At 43.3% G+C, this 22,603-nt stretch overlaps 1 protein-coding gene across 1 annotated transcript in view; it reads right to left on the minus strand.

Moving 5' to 3' along the window:
* Window positions 1-22,603, minus strand: part of MAN2C1 (mannosidase alpha class 2C member 1) — a 1,630,015-nt gene that overhangs the window by 1,440,541 nt on the left and 166,871 nt on the right. The gene's annotated exons all lie outside the window — the stretch shown is intronic.

Here is a 22,603-nt window from a genome sequence, read left to right on the forward strand (position 1 = left end):
AACTCCACTCATGCAAACCTGCACGCAATGCCTTTACCTGGTCTGTGACATTAACAGAACTTGTTGGCGGGATAGATGTGTGTCCCAAAGACTCCCCTGTCTGTGGAATAGACTCCCTCACCATGTCAAGCAGAGTACCTCTCTAGCCCTTTTTAAGAGGAACCTGGATGACTGGATGGGAAACAGAAAATATACCCCTGGGATCCCACCTGTATCCCTGCTGGACAAGGGAAACAGGTGCTGACTTTGAGGGATCATGAGCAAAATTCTTGGCTAGGCTTACAAGGGCCTCGGGGCCAATAGCCTAGTATCATCCTATGAACCTATGAACCTGCGAAGCTATAAAAGAACATGGTTGGATTTTCCCTTGCTAATTAATTGTGATTTATTTGCACTTTGTTTGTTTTCACCATTTTTCATTTTCCATGAGTCATACAATAACAGCCTCAAAAGAACTCAATTTACAAGCAGTGAACATCTGAGTCCCCTTTTAACTCAAACCATTTTACAATATATTATAAACTTAATCTTCTCTAACACTGGTGCTGTAAGTTATTTGCAGCAATTACCTGTAGGTTACCTTTTGAAATGCAGAGCGCATAAAGGGTTGGCTTAAAAAGTAATACAAATGAAAATCAGCAGCCCTGGGTAAATAAGCTCCTCCTCAGCCAGTGTCTACCTGTCCAGCTGGATTACCTGGGATAGCCCTGTTGAGCAACAGCTGAGCATAAAACCAATCAACCCACCACACATGAACTAAGGATTGCTATAATCAATATAGGTACACTGACAGAACATAGCTGGAAGTGGATGACATGATAGTAAGGAGGAGGCTGGACATCCTCTGTATCCAAGAGACAAGACAAAAGGGCAGTCCAGCAAAGCCACCTCACCTGGCATCCAAAGTCTACTATTGCAGGGGGAGGACAGACCAGAAATGGTGTGGGAACTGTGGGAAGGGAGAAGCTTCAGAAGACAGAGAGGGATAATCATCAGAATAGTGATAGAGTCATGGTAGACTGCAGTGCACAGACAGGGCAGTATTTATAGGTTCATACTAGGCTATCTGCCCTGGGGCAATTATAAGCCTAGCCCGATTCTGTATGGCTTACGCCACCCCTTGATTTGAGTATAATGTGCCCTTTTTATGGTTTAGTTTACTGTGCCTCTGTCTAATAGTGACACGGGAGTAATCTCTGAGACAAACCTACGATCCCCATCCACCTATCGAGATTCTTCTTGAAGAGATTCAGTGAGGCGCTCTGCCTCACATGAACTGGAATTCTATTCCAGAGCGAAGGGAGCCTCTGGGTTATGAACCTGTCCCTCCAGCAAGTTCTATTTATTTTGTGCTGAGGTTCAAGTCCCCGAGCGTGTGGCTCTAAGGTATTTAGATTTACTGAGGTGGAGCATGTCCATTAATTCTGGATTTGACATAGCTTTGTATGTCAGGCATAGATCGCCTCGAAGCAGGCGGTATGCAACTGAGTAGAGCTGGAGTTTTTAACTGAGCAGCATATGGCATCTGTTTGAGACCCTTGATCCTCTTGGTGAGATACTTTTGGGGTCTTTCTACTTCCTGCAGGTGTCGGGTAAGGTACATCACAAAAGGCATTGTATTCTATGATGGGCCTGATAAGAGATGAATAAAGGGCACGATTACCTCTCTTGATCTAGATGTGAAACCCTTTGTGATGAGGTGGGCTATGTAGAAGGTCTTTCTAAGCACTTTGGCAATGTGGGTTTCAAAGGAGAGATTGCTATCAACTTGGGTCCCCAGGTCCCTAATAACTTTCTCTGAACTTAATGGGTTTCCGCCTATGTGATAATTTGTGGGCACATTGTTTTTGCCAAAGGGTATGACTATACATTTTTTGGCATTTAGCTTTAAACCATGGCGCTGGCACCAGTTATCTGTCTCTGTGAGACCTTTTTGAAGGATGTTTGTGTCAGCTGGAGAGTCGATTATGGCACCCAGTTTGCAGTCATCTGCGAACTTGGTGAGCCATAGTCCTCCCACGTTTGCCTGTACCTCGAAAAAGTATATACTGAACAAGAGTGGTCCGAGGACAGAACCCTGTGGGATGCCACTTGTGACCGGTTTTGAGTCTGACATGGCTCCAGCAACTCTCACTCTGTGGGTTCTGTCTTTGAGCCAGTTTGCGACCCATCTTGTGACATAGGGGTTTATTTTTAAGCTGGATAGCTTATCTATGATGCCCGAGTGGGGTATTGTGTCAAATGCCTTTGCAAGGTCCAGATAGGCTGTGTGGACTACCTTCCCTTCATCTATGGCTTTGGTGACGGTTTTGAAGAAGTCAACCAGGTTCAAAAGGCAGGATCTGCCCTTGACAAAGCCGAACTGGGTAGGATCTAGTGTCTGTAGGTCCCCAATGTCTTTGTTTATGAGCTCCATGATGATCCTCTCCATAGCCTTGCAGACTAAGCTAGTCAGGCTTATGGGGCGATAGTTTCCAGGGTCCGAGAGGCTCCACCTTTGTGGAGTGGGACCACTGTTGCTGTACGCCATTCTGTGGGCACATATCCTGTAGTGAGGCTGAGACTGTATAGCTGTTTTATTTGAGGGATTAGTTCCTCTTGGAGTTCATGTAGGGCAACCTGGGATGCCATCTGGTCCCATGGAAGCAGTGTTTTTGCTTTGGAGAGGGCAGCCTTCACCTGAGCATCAGAGATGTTTGGGAGGCAGCCCTCTGCCGGGATAGATACTTACTCTTTTGGGGGGGGGGGGGGGAGAAGTTTGCACTGAACCTGTCTGCCAGGATATTGGCAATGTCTGTGGGTTCAGTGTATTTTTGTCGTTTAGGATCAACTCAGAGCAAGTCTGGGAGTTGCATCCCAGGTTCCTAACATAACTGAAAAAAGCGTTATGGTTGTCTTTGGTGTCCTGTGCAATTTTTCTCTTGAAGCTGGCCTTGGAGGATTTTATGAGGGGATCGTAATTTTTGCTTGTACTGATCAGAGATGCCTTCCTATTAGGGATTTTGCTCTATCATGTAGTAGCTTCCTCCTTCTGTTGTACAGTTTATTTATGGCAGGGGTCCACCAGACTGGATGCCTGCCTTTGGATGATTGGGTCTTGGCTTTGTTTGGGATAGCATGATCCATGCATTCCTGGAGATGTCCATAGAATGCATTTATATAGGATTCTGCAGTTTGGGCCGTAGTTTCCACTGGCTCTAGTAGTAGACCCATAACAAGCAATGTACCCCAAGGATCGGTCTTTGGGCCTCTACTGTTTGGGATATACTTTTTTGAGGTGCAAGCCAAAACCAGTGGTCTGTGGCTAACCAAGTTTGCAAATGACTGCAAGCTGGGTGCGGTCTTAAATTCCCCTAGTGATGTGAACATCCTCCAAGAGGTCCTTACCCAAACTAATGACTGGTGCCAGAAGCATGGCCTCAAACTGAATGCCAAGAAATGCATCATTATCCCCTTTGGGAAAATTGTCATCCCCACTAATTATCACAATAATAATAATGTACTAAGCATGCAATCAGTCGTGAGGGACTTAGGCACCTAGGTTGATAGCAACCTGACTTTTGACCACCACGTTGTCTCCATTGTATGAAAGGCTTTCTACATGGTCCACCCTCACAAGTAAGGGTATTTCATCCAGGAATAAGGAGGTCATAACATTTCTGCACTCCTCCCTTATCAGACCCATTATTGAGCACAATGCCCCCTTCGGCATGTACCTTGCCAAGCACAAGCAGCAGCTGGAGAGACCACAGAGGTTCCTGACCAGGAAAATCCACAGTCTCAAATACCTATCCTATACAGATAAGCTAAAATCCCTGTCCCTCTACTCAGTCTCAGACTGCTCAGAGGTGACTTGTGTCTGACATACAAGGCCATTTCAGACCCAGACTTGATGGAGTTGCTGCATATCCATAAGACAAACTCCACTCATGCAACCCACATGCAATGCCTTTACCTGGTCTGTGACATTAACAGAACTTGTTGGCGGGATAGATGTGTGTCCCAAAGACTCCCCTGTCTGTGGAATAGACTCCCTCACCATGTCAAGCAGAGTACCTCTCTAGCCCTTTTTAAGAGGAACCTGGATGACTGGATGGGAAACAGAAAATATACCCCTGGGATCCCACCTGTGTCCCTGCTGGACAGGGGAAACAGGTGCTGACTTTGAGGGATCATGAGCAAAATTCTTGGCTAGGCTTACAAGGGCCTCGGGGCCAATAGCCTAGTATCATCCTATGAACCTATGAACCTGTGAACCTATAAAAGAACATGGTTGGATTTTCCCTTGCTAATTAATTGTGATTTATTTGCACTTTGTTTCTGTTTTCACCATTTTTCATTTTCCATGAGTCATACAATAACAGCCTCAAAAGAACTCAATTTACAAGCAGTGAACATCGGAGTCCCCTTTTAACTCAAACCATTTTACAATATATTATAAACTTAATCTTCTCTAACATTGGTGCTGTAAGTTATTTGCAGCAATAACCTGTAGGTTACCTTTTTAAATGCAGAGAGCATAAAGGGTTGGCTTAAAAAGTAATACAAATGAAAATCAGCAGCCCTGGGTAAATAAGCTCCTCCTCAGCCAGTGTCCACCTGTCCAGCTGGATTACCTGGGATAGCCCAGTTGAGCAACAGCTGAATATAAAACCAACCAACCCACCACACATGAACTAAGGATTGCTATAATCAAAATAGGTACAATGACAGAACATAGCCGGAAGTGGATGACATGACGGTAAGGAGGAGGCTGGACATCCTCTGTATCCAAGAGACAAGACAAAAGGGCAGTCCAGCAAAGCCACCTCACCTGGCATCCAAAGTCTACTATTGCAGGGGGAGGACAGACCAGAAATGGTGTGGGAACTGTGGGAAGGGAGAAGCTTCAGAAGACAGAGAGGGATAATCATCAGAATAGTGATAGAGTCATGGTAGACTGCAGTGCACAGACAGGGCAGTATTTATAGGTTTATACTAGGCTATCTGACCTGGGGCAATTATAAGCCTAGCCCGATTCTGTATGGCTTACGCCACCCCTTGATTTGAGTATACTGTGCCCTTTTTGTGGCTTAGTTTACTGTGCCTCTGTCTAATAGTGACACGGGAGTAATCCCTGGGACAAACCTACGATCCCCCATCCACCTATCGAGATTCTTCTTGAAGAGATTCAGTGAGGCGCTCTGCCTCACATGAACTGGAATTCTATTCCAGAGCGAAGGGAGCCTCTGGGTTATGAACCTGTCCCTCCAGCAAGTTCTATTTATTTTTGTGCTGAGGTTCAAGTCCCCCGAGCGTGTGGCTCTAAGGTATTTAGATTTACTGAGGTGGAGCATGTCCATTAATTCTGGATTTGACATAGCTTTGTATGTCAGGCATAGATCGCCTCGAAGCAGGCGGTATGCAACTGAGTAGAGCTGGAGTTTTTTTAACTGAGCAGCATATGGCATCTGTTTGAGACCCTTGATCCTCTTGGTGAGATACTTTTGGGGTCTTTCTAATTGCTGCAGGTGTCGGGTAAGGTACATCACAAAAGGGGCATTGTATTCTATGATGGGCCTGATAAGAGATGAATAAAGGGGCACGATTACCTCTCTTGATCTAGATGTGAAACCCTTTGTGATGAGGTGGGCTATGTAGAAGGTCTTTCTAAGCACTTTGGCAATGTGGTTTTCAAAGGAGAGATTGCTATCAACTTGGGTCCCCAGGTCCCTAATAACTTTCTCTGAACTTAATGGGTTTCCGCCTATGTGATAATTTGTGGGCACATTGTTTTTGCCAAAGGGTATGACTATACATTTTTTGGCATTTAGCTTTAAACCATGGCGCTGGCACCAGTTATCTGTCTCTGTGAGACCTTTTTGAAGGATGTTTGTGTCAGCTGGAGAGTCGATTATGGCACCCAGTTTGCAGTCATCTGCGAACTTGGTGAGCCATAGTCCTCCCACGTTTGCCTGTACCTCGAAAAAGTATATACTGAACAAGAGTGGTCCCAGGACAGAACCCTGTGGGATGCCACTTGTGACCGGTTTTGAGTCTGACATGGCTCCAGCAACTCTCACTCTGTGGGTTCTGTCTTTGAGCCAGTTTGCGACCCATCTTGTGACATAGGGGTTTATTTTTAAGCTGGATAGCTTATCTATGATGCCGAGTGGGGTATTGTGTCAAATGCCTTTGCAAGGTCCAGATAGGCTGTGTGGACTACCTTCCCTTCATCTATGGCTTTGGTGACTGTTTGAAGAAGTCAACCAGGTTCAAAAGGCAGGATCTGCCCTTGACAAAGCCGAACTGGGTAGGATCTAGTGTCTGTAGGTCCCCAATGTCTTTGTTTATGAGCTCCATGATGATCCTTTCCATAGCCTTGCAGACTAAGCTAGTCAGGCTTATGGGGCGATAGTTTCCAGGGTCCGTGAGGCTCCACCTTTGTGGAGTGGGACCACTGTTGCTGTACGCCATTCTGTGGGCACATATCCTGTAGTGAGGCTGAGATTGTATAGCTGTTTTATTTGAGGGATTAGTTCCTCTTGGAGTTCATGTAGGACGCAACCTGGGATGCCATCTGGTCCCATGGAAGCAGTGTTTTTTGCTTTGGAGAGGGCAGCCTTCACCTGAGCATCAGAGATGTTTGGGAGGCAGCCCTCTGCGGGATAGATACTTGCTCTTTTGGGGAGGGAGAAGTTTGCACTGAACCTGTCTGCCAGGATATTGGCAATGTCTGTGGGTTCAGTGTATTTTTTGTCGTTTAGAATCAACTCAGAGCAAGTCTGGGAGTTGCATCCCAGGTTCCTAACATAACTGAAAAAAGCGTTATGGTTGTCTTTGGTGTCCTGTGCAATTTTTCTCTTGAAGCTGGCCTTGGAGGATTTTATGAGGGGATCGTAATTTTTTGCTTGTACTGATCAGAGATGCCTTCCCTATTAGGGATTTTGCTCTATCATGTAGTAGCTTCCTCCTTCTGTTGTACAGTTTATTTATGGCAGGGGTCCACCAGACTGGATGCCTGCCTTTGGATGATTGGGTCTTGGCTTTGTTTGGGATAGCATGATCCATGCATTCCTGGAGATGTCCATAGAATGCATTTATATAGGATTCTGCAGTTTGGGCCGTAGTTTCCACTGGCCCTGGGGCCTTGAAGGATTCCACTTCGGTTTTGAGAAGTGTGAAGTTCGTTTTTGAGAAGTTTTTCACTGCGGTTTTATGGGCTGGTGGTGGGGTTGGGATGTGGATATCCAGTGAAATTAATTTATGGTCTGATCTTACCAATGAAGGATATACTTCTGGTATGGAGCATAGAGTCCCCATGTTGGTAATGATCAGGTCTAGTATGTTTTCCCCTCTTGTGGGAGTGGTGACTAGTTGTTCCATAGCATTTGAGTTTATAAATTCCGGGAACCATTGGGCTAAGGTGCTGGGGCTTGAATAATGCTCCCAATCTATGTTTGGGTAGTTGAAGTCACCCAATATAATGGTGTTCGGAGAGATCTTCATGTTCTCCAATGTTTTCAGGAAAGCCGAGTGGGGTTCCTGTGTTTGGGAGGGTGGTCTGTAGGATGCTATAAACTGAAAAGCAGTCTTGCCCACTGTTAGTTGCACATGGATGGTCTCCGATACTTCGTGCAATGCCACTAACCTGGAGGTGTGGATATCCTTGATAAATATGGAAACTCCCCCTCCTTTTGTGGTTCGGTCTGGGTTTTGGGGCCGAAAAGCATGATATGAGGTATAGCCTGGTAGTGCTGGGGTGCTCTCTGGAGCCTTGAACCAGGTTTCTGTCACTGCACAGATATCAATGTTCTCCATACTGAGGAGAGCTTCGAGTGCATGCATCTTGAGGTTAAGACTTCTGGCGTTAAGCAGCATTACCCTTAGTTTCTTGTTCCTTGTGCTGTCTATGGGGGTGGGTTTGACTTTTGAGCCTTGCCTAAAAAAGGCACTATGGGGGTGGCAAGAGCCTTTGCCAATATCCGAAAGCCCAGTGGTGACAGGTGCAAGCCGTCCCTAGTGAAGCAACCTGGCTTTTCGAGCATGTCATCCCAGGCTGACAGACACTGGATCACCTTTGAATGACACCAAAATTTTAGCCAATTGTTAAAATCGATCATTTTGTCTTTGTACTGTGGCATCATTCTAGGTGAGGGTAAGATGCTGCTCAAGGTCAGGGTCATACCAGCCTGGGCTACATGATCAGAGAGCTCCTTTATGTCTCTTTTCATATAATCTCAGCCTATGGCTCACAGCAGGGTTGTGAGGACAAGGAAATTAATTCATTCAGGCAGCAGTTGCAGGACCTGCTAGATAAAGCAGGACAACATGAGTTGGTGTTGATAATGGAGACTTGAATGTACATACATACTGACAGATCAAGATATCAGGACTGCCAGAGTCCACATGGGTTGAGCAAAAGGAATAAAGAAGGAGAGGCCATTACAGACTTCCATCTTGCAAATGGCTTGATGGTGGCTGGCACACAGTTCTGCGAAAGATACAGTCACAAGATTACATACAAGATTGGCCAACATGAGCTCAGGTAGACTTCCTCCAAGTAAGGAAAAAGTGCTGGGGTAGAATCGGTGATTGCAAACTCATCTCCAGTGAAACAGCTGACCCACAGTATAAACCACAGGTTGGCAAAACCAGCTGGAAGCAGTGGTTAGAGAAGGTTCTAACTCAACAGAGACTGTTCTAAAGACGTAGAGGTTGACTAAAAGAGTTCAAGGAAATACTCGGGGCTCTAGCACCTCAGGAAGTAGCTGGAGCTAAAGAAGAATGACACCACCTCAAAACAGCATCTGTGAGGACTACAGAACTGATACGCATCCAAGCCAGGTATAGAAATAAGGTAGTGCAGGAAAAAGTGAGAGAGAAAAGATGAACCAGGCTAAGAAGGAATATGGCCATCAAACAGAAAGACAGCAGTCTCAATAGCAACAAACGTTATTAGAGGTACTCTACCAGATTTAGGAAAGGGACTCAGCAGATGTAAAAAAGAAACTTTATCAGGTTGAAAGGCAAAGACACAAACCACACATTTTATTTATTTATTTTACATTTGTTGACCAGGTTTGTCTGTCTGAGCAGAAAGCCCTTTTTTAGCAGAGAACCGGGGAGAAAAGCTCCATCATGTTACATGAAACAATTACAAACAGATAAGCAATAGTCATTACAATATTCATTATATAAAAGTTATTAAGCAGTTATAATTTACAAGGCATGGTGTAGTAAGTACAATATATGCAGTACACATGATTTGGCATGTATCAGAAGCTAAAGAAAGTAAGAAGCAGTAAATAGATGGGAAGAGAAGGTAAAGAGGTTACAAAAGCATGGAAGGTAGGAGGGTAAGTTGAATCAGGTCAGTACAGCTATTTGTTAAAAATTGTAAGGGAAATTATTTAGCTTTTGCTAGGTAGTTAAATGAAAGGAGAAATTAAAGAAGATTCAGGATAGATAGGAAGAGAGAGTGATAATTGTTAAGAGGATAGGTTGGATGGAGGGTTGAGAGGGAAAAAGTTAAGGTGGCTGTGTGCAGTGGCATGATCAGTCACATACTGCCAGTCTTAGTGGCGCCCCAAACATTAAGTCCATAAGGCAAGCAAATACTCTTCCTAGGACTCTTGTGATAGAGGACTCCATAGTACGATATACTGATGCCCCTCTAAAGAGGCTGAGCAAGGAGAAGACAACTGTTAGTTGCTTATCTGGATCCACAAGCTGCCAAATCTCTCTCACTCACACACACACACGCTCACTCTCACACACACTCACTCACTCTCACACACACTCACTCACACACTCACACTCTCACACACACACTCACTCACTCACTCTCACACACACACTCACTCACTCACTCTCACACACACACTCACTCACTCACTCACACACACTCACTCACTCTCACACACACACACTCACTCACTCACTCACACACACACACACTCACTCACACACACACTCACTCACACACTCTCACTCACACTCACACACACACTCACATACTCACTCGCACACACACTCACACACACACATATACACACTTTCACACACACTATCACTCACACTCACACACACACTCACTCTCACTCACACACACACTCACTCTCACACACACACACTCACTCTCACACACACACTCACTCTCACACACTCACTCTCACACACTCACTCTCACACACACTCACTCTCACACACACACTCACTCTCACACACACACTCACTCTCACACACTCACTCACACACACTCACTCTCACACACACACTCACTCACTCACACACACTCACTCACTCACACACACACTCACTCACACACACACACACTCACACACACACACACACACACACACACACACTCACGCACTCACACACACTCACACACTCACACACTCACACACACACACACACACACACACACGCACTCACACACACACACGCACTCACACACACACACACACACACATGTCATTACGCCACAGGTATCAGAATGATTCCATCATAGTCCATATAGGTGTAAATGACCCGAGATGTACCTCCCTGGATTACGTGAAGAGACATTATGGAGCTTTCAGACTGTGCATCTCAGGCTGGTATGAGCCTAGCACTGAGCAGCATATTGCCATCACTAAGGATGATACCACAATATGGGGAAAATGTATTTCAACAACTGGCTGTCTTTCTGGTGTCATTCTAAGGAGATCTAATATTTGTCACCTTGGGAACAGATGATTTACAGACCATGCTGCATTCCCAAGGATGGTCTGCACCTTTCCCTTCCCGGCTTTCAGATACAAACTTTATCCACCTCCGCACCACCTTTTTTAGGCAATACCAAATTGACAAACCTACCAACAGAGCAAAATCCGCTCAAGTGAACCTCAAGGTGTTACTGCTCAATTCCAGGAGCTTAAATAAAAAGACTACACTCCCTCCAAGCCCTCCTCACACTCCAGAATATAGACATTTCTGCAGTTACCAAGACATGGTCTAAAGCAGCAGAGAGTACCCTGGCAGTGGAAGTCTTCAGTGCCTTCCACACTTTTAGACCAGTAGCTGCACAGACAAGGGCTAATGGTGTCTCAAGATACCTCAATAACAAGCATACTTCTAGGGTGATCAAACCTGATGATGTGCTACAGTTCCTCCACGTGCAGATCACCATAGACAACATCCTGTACCATATTCCTAGCCAGCTACAAGTTAACCTCCATGTCCTAAGAAGCTCACAATGCATACTTGGGCCTACTAGAGATACCCATCATTCAAACTAACACCCTACTCATGGGAGACTTTAATTACCCTCTGTAGACTGGGAATCTTACATGGCCTCAAATCTACAGGCACAGTGATTCCTAGACTTCTCAAATACAAACATCTTTGACCAAATAGTAACAACACCTACTAGAGGCTTCAACACACTGAACCCCATGCTTACCAATATGGAAGAATGCTGCACCCTGCCGATGTCTCATCTTTCCTGGTAAGGTCCAATCATAACATGGTCTCCTTCAAAATCAACTTTGTAATTCCATTAAAACTGGTAACGGTTTGTAACTATTTCACGGCAAATTGCCTTTTATTAAGTGATAGCTTGTCAGAATTTAGTGCCTCGCCAAATCCAGAGAATACAGCAACGTATGGTGAATTGCTCTCAGAAACTATGTACAACCATGTCAATAGCTGCATAGAGGCTGCTGTACCTACCAGAAGTAAGCCCAAGACTAGCTCCAGAAACAAACTGCCCTGGTGGCATAACAAATTAAAAAGGATATACACAAAATGAAAAAAAAAATTATGGCAAAAATCAAGAAAGGTAATTCCCATAAAGACAGAAACTCTCTCGTCAAAGGAAATTGGCAACTAAGAGGGATAATTAGGTCAAGCAAAGCCAAATTTGAGGTTTAGATAGCCTCTCCGTTGAACGATAACTATAAGACCTTCTACAGCTATGTCAGAATCCTCAAGGGTAGCACACAGCAATGTGCTAAACTGATGGCTAATGGTGGCACATTCACCAAGCCTGGCAATACAGTGAACCCGATAGTGGTCAAATTTAGTTCTAACTTTATTCCCCTCTCACCCACAAGCATCACCTCATGAATACCCACAAACATAATCCCTCCAGCTATAACTAGGAAGCATGTACTGGCTGCACTCACTAAAGCCAAGAACACAGCCTCAATGGGCCCTGATAACATCCCTGGATGCCTCCAGGATAGTCTGAAATAAGACTTTATCAGGACCCCCTGGAATCATTTAACTATAGTCTAAAAACAGCTTTTGTTCCATGTGAATGGAGGACTGCTACAGTCATCCCTCTTCATAAGACAGGGCCTTCAACAGATCCTGGAAATTACACACCCATTAGTCTGACTACTCTTATTTGTAAAGCATGGAAAGAATTATCATTGAAATTACCAACAAGGACATAGAAGACCTCCAGACACTGGATTCACCCCAGTCTGGCTTTTTCAAAGCAGGTTCATGCTTACTAAATGTGGTGGACCTCTTTAAAAGAGATCATAAAGGCAATGAATGAGGGGAAAATAGTGCATCCTGCCTACCTGGCTCTGGCTACAGCATTTGATACAATACCCCACTCGGGCACTGTCAACAAACTTACAGAACTAGGTATAAACCTCTTTAAAACACACTGGATAGCTAGCTGGTTCATCAATAGGACCCATGAGGTTAGAATCTGTGAGGCCACCTCTACAAAGAGGCCAGTCATCAGTGGAGTCCAAGGGCTCTGTGATGAGCCCACTCCTCCTTGGCATCTACTTCTCAGATGCAAAGCCAGTGTCAAAGGACTTTGGCTAACCAAGTTTGCAGACAATTGCAAACAGGGAGCATTCACTGAACCTCCCCAAGATGAGAACACCCTTCAGGAAGTTCTAATACAGACAAACATTTGGTGCCAAAGCCATGTCTTAAAACTCAATACCAAGAAATGCATTGTAGTACCTTTTGGGAAGTCTATTGCCCTGGGTAACTATGCAATCTATAAACTCCATTAAAAGTTGATTAACTTGTCAGGGATCTGTAGATAGTAACCTAGCCTTTTGACCAACATGAGTCCAAGTAAGTAAGAAAATCCTTCTATGTTGCTCAACTTATAAGCAAGGGCATGGCATCTAGGTTCAGAGCAGTCATCATACCACTGTACTCAGCCCTCATCAGACCCAGAGAGTATAATGCCCCCTTTGGTATTTACCCCACAGATACATGCAGCAACTGGAATGTCCACAAAGGTTCCTTACAAAAAAGAATACAGGGATTAAACACAATGTCCTTTGCTGATTACTTTGTCTCTTTACTCAGTATCATCCAAACTTCTCAGAGGTGGTCTGTGCCTCGCATATAAGGTATCTCTGGACCCCCTTTTGATTAACATTTGCACATCCGCAAAACAAAGCATCAGAACTACTAGATTAAAAGACCTACATTTTTCTTGCGACATAAACAAGACAAGTTGGAGACACAGATATATTACTAAGAGAATTCCCATTCTCTGGAACAGGCTCCCATCTATGTGAACTAGAGTTCCTCCCTATCCCTCTTTAAACGCAACTGGGACAATGGGTGGGTAAGCAGAAAATCAACCCTGGTCTGGCTCTTATGTCTCTAATGGAGACAGCCAGTCAGTAAATCACCACCCATACAAATTAGATTTGTGGGATACATTTGTGTAGCATGACAAGGCTTATAAGGGCCCTTGTGGTCATTAGCCTAGTATACACCTATGGACTTGTAATAAAGAAGATGGTCATTAGGCATGCTTCAAAAGCAATGCCAGCAACAACTTGCTCATCAGTCCATAGAGCATCAAAGGCAGATGGAAGGAGTACGTCCAGCAGATCCTAAGTACACAGAAGCTGTACTGCCCCAGAAACAGCCTACGATGAAGTAGTAGTAAGAACAGCACTAAGAAAAATGAAGTCAGGGGAAAACATCAGGCTCCAATAAGGTCATGGCAGATATGCTCAGGATGCTGGGTGAGAGTTAAGGGAGAAATGGCACCTCAAGGCACACAGAGTAGTATGGAGGGAAAAGCATATTGCAGATGACATTAGAATAAGCATAAGAGTGCCAGTGTACAAGAACAAAGGGGACATTCACAACTGTGGTAGTACAGAGGTTTCAAACTCATCACACTGCATGAAAGTTATGGAGAGAGTGATTTAAACAGATATGCAGAGTAGTAGAAAGTCATATGGCAGATGAACGGTTCAGATTCAGATCAGGATGCAGCACAACCACCCCAATGCTTGCAATGAGACAGACAGTTGAGAAGAAACTAGATGGGTATTCCTAGACTTGGAAAAAAAACATATGAAAAGGTCTCATGAATGGCTATTTGAGCAGTCCTAGAGTGGTTCAAAATAACAGAAAAAATTGGAAGAATTAGTGCAGGCTGTGCACAAGGACCCAATTAAAAAATACAAATAGGTTTCAGACTCACAGAGAGATATTCAGTGAGTGAGTGTGCATCAAGGTTCATCAGAGACCACTACTGTTCATACTGGTGATGGACTTCATTAGCAAACTGGTTGGAGAGAAGAGCTCAACAAAGCTGGTGTATGCAGATGATGCAGTATTATAGGCAGACTCTGTACAAGAACTTCAGAAATGATAGGGGAATGGAATGCAAGGCTGAAGGCACAAGAGATGAAGCGGAGTACAGATAAGACAATTGTAAAGGCAGAAAATGTGTGAAATCAGAAGAGGCTGAGAACTGGGACAGAAGGGAAAATAGTGGAACACATTAACTGCTTCAAGTATCTGGGACAGGTGGTTGATGAAAGGAGAAGTCAAAATGAGGAGGTCAGAGGTAGAATCAGAGTGGGCTGCAGCCAAATGGTACAGAATGTACAGGGTAGTCTGTGACTGAAGATTGCCAAAGAAACTGAAAAGTAAAGTGTACAAAACAGTGGTGTGACCAGTATTACTGTATGGTACAAAAACCTGAGTAGCAAGGGCAGAGCAGTTGAGGAAGTTAGAGGTAATGCAGATGAAGTGTTTGAAATGGGTGGCAAGATGCACACCGAGCAACAGACAAAGAAATCATTACATCACAGCAGAAGTCCACGTAGATCCAGTTGCAGAGAAGGTCAAAGAGAGCAGATTATGATGGTTCAGGTACATGTACAAAGTAAAAGGCAATCTGGAAAAGATGATTTGGGACACGCATGAAAGCAAGAGGAAACAAGGGTGTTCAGCAAAGAGATTAATGGATTGTGTAAGGGATGACCTGCGACAATCAGGCATGACTATCAAAGAAGGTAGCAAATGTCATAGAATAGAGAAAGATGGTGACAGTTAAGGTGACACCCAAAACCCATGTAGAAAATAGGAAAAAGGGGATTAATGATGATGATACAATGCAGAGAAGCAACAGATCTCAAACTGCTCTCTTTCTTTCCCATTAAGAGACATCACACTGCTGAAAGTAGGAAAACCAAGGTCCCAAGTTCATGACAGCTCGGATGGATTTGTAAGATCTTGTGGTATTTTTGGGGAAAAAAAAAAAAAAGAGGAATTTCTCATGTCTTGACCAAATTATCCCTAGCCAGTACAAGTGCCATCTTAGGTCTTACCAGGCTACAATTCATACCACACCTTTCGGCCACCTAACCCAGAACGAAGCACTAAAGGTGGAGGCATGTCCATATTCATTAAGGATATCCACACCTCCAGGCTAGTTGCACAGCATAATGCATCCGAGATTATCCAAGTGCAACTAACTCTGGGCAAGACCGCAATCCAAATTGTAGCTTGCTACAGACCCTCCACCATGCCCCAGGATTCACACTCCTCATTTCTTGATACACTGGAAAGTATTAGGGTACAACCCAACACTATAATAATGGGCAATTTCAACTACCCCACCATTAACTGGGAAAACTACCCCACCATTAACTGGGAAAACTACTCATGTACCAACTCTTTTGCTCAACGTTTTCTAGAATCCATAAATTCCAACGTCTTGGATCAACTTATTCACACCCCCACCAGGGGCAGCAATATCCTAGACCTGGTCATTACCAACATGGGAAACTGGTGTTCCACACCAGAAGTCAATTCCTCGTTGGTCAGATCCAACCACAAGCTAATCAGCCTAGACATCCACATCCCACCCCCACCCCCAATTAGGGAAACCATCGTAAAAAATTTCTCCAAAGCCAACTTCACACTTCTTAAGACAGAAGTGGCAAACTTCATGACACCCATGCAGACGGACAATAGAGGTATGACTGCTGAATCCTACACAAATGCACTTTATAAGCACTTACATGAGTGCATGGATCATGCTATCCCTAATAGAACCAAGATGTTATCCTCCAAAAAAGGAAGCCAATCTGGTGGTCCTCTGCCATAAACAAACTCTACAACAGAAGAAAGAAACTATTGCAAAAAAGAGTAAAATCCCATGACTGGAGGAACTCCCTGGTCAACCTCAGTAAGAAGCTGAGATCCCTCATAAAATCCTCCAAAGCTAGTTACGAAAACAAAATTGCCACTGACTCTAAAGACAACCACAAAGCATTCTACAGCTATGTCAAGAATCTAAATGGGAACACTCAGATCTGCTCTGAGTTACAGCACAAGGACCCATCTCTATACCGGAAGAATGCAAAGTTCCTATAATCTCGGCTTCACAGGTAAAAAAACACCCTTTCCAAAGCCAAGAACAAGCATCCATGGGACCTGACAATATTCCAGGCTGCATTCTACACGAACTATAGAATGAACTGGCACCCTACCCAAGTACCATGTTCAATCATAGCCTCACCTCAGGCTCTGTACCCACTGAATAGCGCACAGCGACAGTTATCCCACTCCACAAAGGGGGAGCCACGACGGACCCCGGGAACTACCGCCCCATTAGCCTAACGAGCCTGGTATTCAAGGCCATGGAATGTATCATCGTGGAACTCATAAACAAAGACATTGGTAATCTCCAAACTCTGGACCCTACCCAGTTTGGATTTGTAAAAGGCATCCCCTTTGGTAAAAACTCTGTACCCATGAACTACCACATAACTGGTAGTCTACTTAATAAGAGATAAGAGACCTTGGGACACAGGTGGACAGTAGTCTCTCCTTTGATAATCACATCGCCACAGGGGTCAGGAAATCCTTCTACGTGGCTCATCTCATCACAAAAGGATTCTCATCCAGAAAAAAGAGGTCATTGTTCCCCTCTACTCATCACTCATTAGACTCATTATAGAGTACAACGCCCCTTTTGGTATGTACCTCACAAGACATCTACAACAACTGGAAAGACCACAGAAATACCTCACAAAGAGGATTACTGGCCTCAAACAGATGCCCTATGCAGACCGTCTCAAAAAACTACAGCTTTACTCCATCTCCTATCGCCTACTCAGGGGCGATCTCTACCTAGCATACAAAGCTGTGTCAAACCCAGAGCCGTTGGACATGCTCCACTTAAAGAAATCCCAATCCCTCTGAGCTACACGCTCTAGGGACCTAAACCTTGTCACCACAATAAACAGAACATGCTGGAGGGATAGATTCCTGTCCCAGAGACTTCCCATATTCCGGAACAGACTACCTAGCTATGTCAAACAGAGCTCCTCATTAGCACTCTTCAAGAAAAATCTTGATGATTGGATGGGAAATGGGAAATTCACCCCAGGGATCACTTCTGTGGCTCTGCTCGACAGGGGCACAGGAAAATAATTTTCTTGGGCGGCGAAAGCCAGGGTACATTTTTTGGCTAGGCTTGTATGGGCCCTAGGGCAGATAGCCTAGTACCTACCAATGAACCTATGACATGAAAATAGCCCATAAACTTAGTGGGACTAAACCAATCAACACACTAAAATAAATAACGAAAAACAACACAAAAAAATGAAAAGAGGTAGGCAGCTTCCAGTAAAAACAAACTTGATAAAAAGGCAGTCATACTGTAGTCTGTTTATTGGAACTCAGAAATCCACAATATTAAAAGTGCTTTTGTCTCAACAATCCCCTTTAGAACAAAGGTGTTTTCTGTGGAAAAAGTGAATATTGTGTGTTCTGATTAAGTTTGACAGCCTGTTTTTCCAGTTACTTTTTTAAATAAACAAAGAGACAAAAAAATGAATAAAAGTTACAAGAACAGCTGCAACCATAAATGAGTGCCTCATACGATCAATCTACATGACTTATCAGCAAAAAAAAAAAAAAAAAGAAAAAAAAAGTCAAAAGTGTATGTGTATACACGCATACACACAACGTATTCTAAAACAATTAAATACATCTCACACTCACAAATTTCCCCAAGTAAAACTCCACGGGAAGCAAACAATAAATTATGTTTCTAAAACAGCAGTAAGTATTCTACAAAATGTATGTGATAACATGCACAGTGATACTTTTCAATAAAAAGTGCAGATTGGTACACCCTCTACTACATTTTCCATACCAACCCATTCATTATTCTATATGTAAAAAGACAAATGTCATTCTTCTGGCTTAAAAAATAAAACAGCTTCTGAAGATTTTCTTTTGAGAAGAAGCATGGATTGAAGTGGGAAATGCTGAAGTGCAGCTTGCCATGTACCTGAAGCCCAAGCAAAACAGATGAGATGCCTGCTAGCTCTAAAGAGAGAAAGACAGAGAGAAAGAGAGTAAGACTACATGTAACTTCATAATGCACCTAGCTATGCTGTGATTCATCAAACAGCACTACCACAAGTAATGTTGTATGGGAAAATACTCTGAAAACAATTATGTTCTCAAAAGATTTTCTTTTGAGAAGAAGCATGGATTGAAGTGGGAAATGCTGAAGTGCAGCTTGCCATGCACCTGAAGCCCAAGCAAAACAGATGAGATGCCTGCTAGCTCTAAAGAGAGAAAGACAGAGAGAAAGAGAGTAAGACTACATGTAACTGCATAATGCACCTAGCTATGCTGTGATTCATCAAACAGCACTACCACAAGTAATGTTGTATGGGAAAATACTCTGAAAACAATTATGTTAACCAGAGACTGTGAAGAGCTTAAGAAACGGATATACAAATACCAAAAGGCACCGTTTATGCTTCACGAAAAGTAGGCTTCTCTATACTTTAAACAGTTCGATACTGGTGTTTTTTTCATGCAGAAGCAATTTTTTTTTAGCTATGAAGAATAGAACTGGATTGCTTATATATAGTGATGTTCCTACAGGCAAAATAGCAATGCTGTGTAAAACTATATAGATATATATATATATATATATATATACACACACACACACACACACACACACACACACACACACACACACACACACACACACACACCAAGAGTTTAGCCATGTTTAGACAAGTCAGCACCCCATGTCCCTGTCATGCAGGGACATGGGTGGAATCCCAGGGAATTATTTTTAGTTTCCCATCCAGTTATTCAGGTTGCACTTAACAAGGGGTAAAGAGGTACTCTGCTTGACGTGGAGAGAGAGTCTATTCCACAGATGGAGAAGTCTCTGGCACACAATCTGTCCAGCCAACAAGTCCTATTGATGTCACAGACCAGGTTGAGGCCACGCATGTGGATTACTCGAGTGGAGCTTGATTTGCAGATATGCAGCAGTCCCATCAAGGCAGGGTCTGAGATAGTCTTGTATGCCGGACAGAGGTCACCTATGAGGAGTCCATATGAAACTGAGTAGAGGGATAGGGCTTTTAGCCTATCTGTGTATGGTAGATTTTTGGGGCCCTGGTGAGGAACCTCTGTGGACTCTCGAGCTGCTGCATGTGCTTTGTGAGGTACATGCCGAATGGGGCATTGTACTTAATAATGGGCCTTATAATGGAAGATTACAGGGATGTTATGACCTCCTTGTCCCTCAATGAGATACCATTACTTATAAAGTGGGCCATGTAGAATGCTTTACATGCAACAGAAGCAGCATGGGGGTCAAAAGTCAGGTTGCTATCAACCTGGGTGCCCAAATCCCTCATGACTGATTGCGTGCTTAAGGCGTTGTTATTAATCTGATAATTTGTGGGGGTGTCACTCTCCCCAAAGGGGATGATGAGTCATTTTTGGTATTCAGCTTGAGGACGTGTTTCTGGCACCAGTCATTTGTTTGGGGAAGACCCTCTTGGAGAATGTCCACATCACTAGGGGAATTGATGACAATGCCCAGCTTGCAGTCCTCTGCAAACTTGGTCAGCCATAGCCCACTGGTTTTGGCCTGCACCTCAGAAAAGTATATCCCAAATAACAGAAGCCCAAGACTGAACCCTGAGGTACACTGCTCGTTACGGGTCTACTGCTTGAGGTGGCTTCCACTATTTTAGCTAGGTGGGTTCTATCAGTGAGCCAGTTAGCTACCCATCTGGTAACATATGGATTGATACCTATTTGACAGAGTTTATCTATTATGCCCAAGTGGGGAATAGTGTCAAAGGCTTTGGCCAGGTCAAGGTAGGGAGTGTGCACCGTCTTCCCTTCATCCATGGCTTTGGGGACCGTGTCAAAGAAGTCAACCAAATTTAACAAACATGACCTCCCCTTGATGAAGCCAAACTGTGTGGGATCGAGTGTTTGGAGGCTGCCAATGTCCTTGTTAATGGGGTCCATGACACCCCGCTCCATGGGCTTGCAGATCAGGCTAGTTAGGCTGATGGGTCTATAATTTCCCAGATCAGTAGATGCTCCACCTTTGTGCAAAGGGATGACAGTGGCCGTCTTCCACTCAGCTGGGACAAAGCCTGTACTCATACTTTGGTTGAATAGGGCACCTAATGTACACACACACACACACACACACACACACACACACACACACACACACACACACACACACACACGTTTGTGTGAGTGTACACATCATAGTTAGATGCTATATAAACAAATGTTATGCATTTTGAATATGTGCCATGGGTGTGCAAGAGACCGAATGCTGTGATGCGCAAATGTCATGTATATAAAAGTGTGGGTTTGCCAAATGGAGTAGTTTTGAGGTAAATGGAATTCAGAATTACATATTAGGAATGTGTGTGCATGTGTGAATATATGTAAGGTTAAGGTAACGTTTAGGTAAGGGATAAATTTAGCGGTGTATTGATGTCTGTGGCTGTGTCTGAGCCTGTCTTGTTTACTGACAGTGTTAAGGAAAGAGTTTTTCTACATTAAGGTGCAAGGTTGAGATTAAGATTAGGGTTAACAGTTATTAGTAAAGTTAGCAAGAGGGAAAAGCCTGTTCCAGCCCCTAACCCCAAAGCATACCTTTGAAAATCTTTTCTGCAACAATAGTGATAAGACAGATTTGGTACATTAGTGATTGTAGGGTTTTCTTGTAAGATCACAAAAGGAAAGTATTTTCTTTTTGTTTTTTTGGGAATGTGTGTTTTGAATTGCAGGGATCATTCAGGACTGAGTCAGTGCTTCCGCATTTCAATTGCATGTTCACATCCCATATCTGTGTGTGTAGATATATATAAATATATATATATATATATATATATATATATATATATATATATATTGTATGCATGTGTTTTTGTCTCTGTGTGTTCGTATATGTTCACAGGAATGTATTAAACTATCGATCTGTGAAAATCTTAAGTCTAACCTTACATTCTCATGGTAGTTCTTAGCCCTTATATTTTAAATAAGAATAACCCAGAGATGGGCTGAACAAGGAGATGCTGGGACATCTGCAGTTACCCCCCTTCATCCACTTATCCAAATTACATTTGAATTGAGTAAAAGTAGTACTTTGCTTTATATGGAACTGATGACAGTTCATAGAAGAGGTATAGTATGTGGTGCATACCAGTTCCTCCAACATATTCTACTTATGTTGCAAAACAGATACGGATCCCTTGAGTGAATGTTCTCACTACTACTGGTCTTGCAAATATGTAGCAAGTCTGACAGGACATAGTCTGCAGAGGCTCTAGACTCTAGGCACAGTTTATGTCTTAGTAGCCTGTAAATATTTTCTTATGTGTACATCAGTTTGTCTCAACATATACACATTAACAAAAAAGGCAACAGTTCAGTAACAACCAAAAATGCTTTATACTGAAATTAATGACATTAAACAATACAGCAAAAAAAATATTGCAAAACAGAAGCTTTATTAAGACTAAATAATGCACGCATCTTTTTCTTTCTCAATCAGGATTCCACTGATGAAGTCTTGATTGGTTAAGGATGAAAGAGAGAAAGTGCATTACAGGCAGCCTTCTGGGCAAACGATAAATAATACAAAAGTGTGGCAAGAACTTAAAACAATGTAATGTTTGTTGAGAGCATACAGAGGAAGGAATTTAAATCCTTTACCAGGACAAGTATGGGACGAAATGATGATCAGGCCAGCAAAAAAAGGCCATCAATCAAAATAGGAAGTGTTAGAATTATGAAAGCCAGGGTTGAAGGGGGGGGTTGGCAGTATTATAAAAAGGTTAACAAAACGTATTCAAAAGCCAAGCTACTCTAGGAGGAGGAAAAAATGCCTCTGTGTGTAATCAGCAAAATCATTTTTCAGATACATGGGTAATGCTTAAACAATAAAGAATATCACTTTATTGGAAAGATGAAAGAAGTCTGGAAATGATGCAGATCAGCCATAATTACTGAAAGACAGCTATACATTTAC

Source organism: Protopterus annectens, chromosome 7.part0, assembly GCF_019279795.1.
Source record: "Protopterus annectens isolate FY-2018-M chromosome 7.part0, PAN1.0, whole genome shotgun sequence".
Classification (NCBI taxonomy): Eukaryota; Metazoa; Chordata; order Ceratodontiformes; family Protopteridae; genus Protopterus; species Protopterus annectens.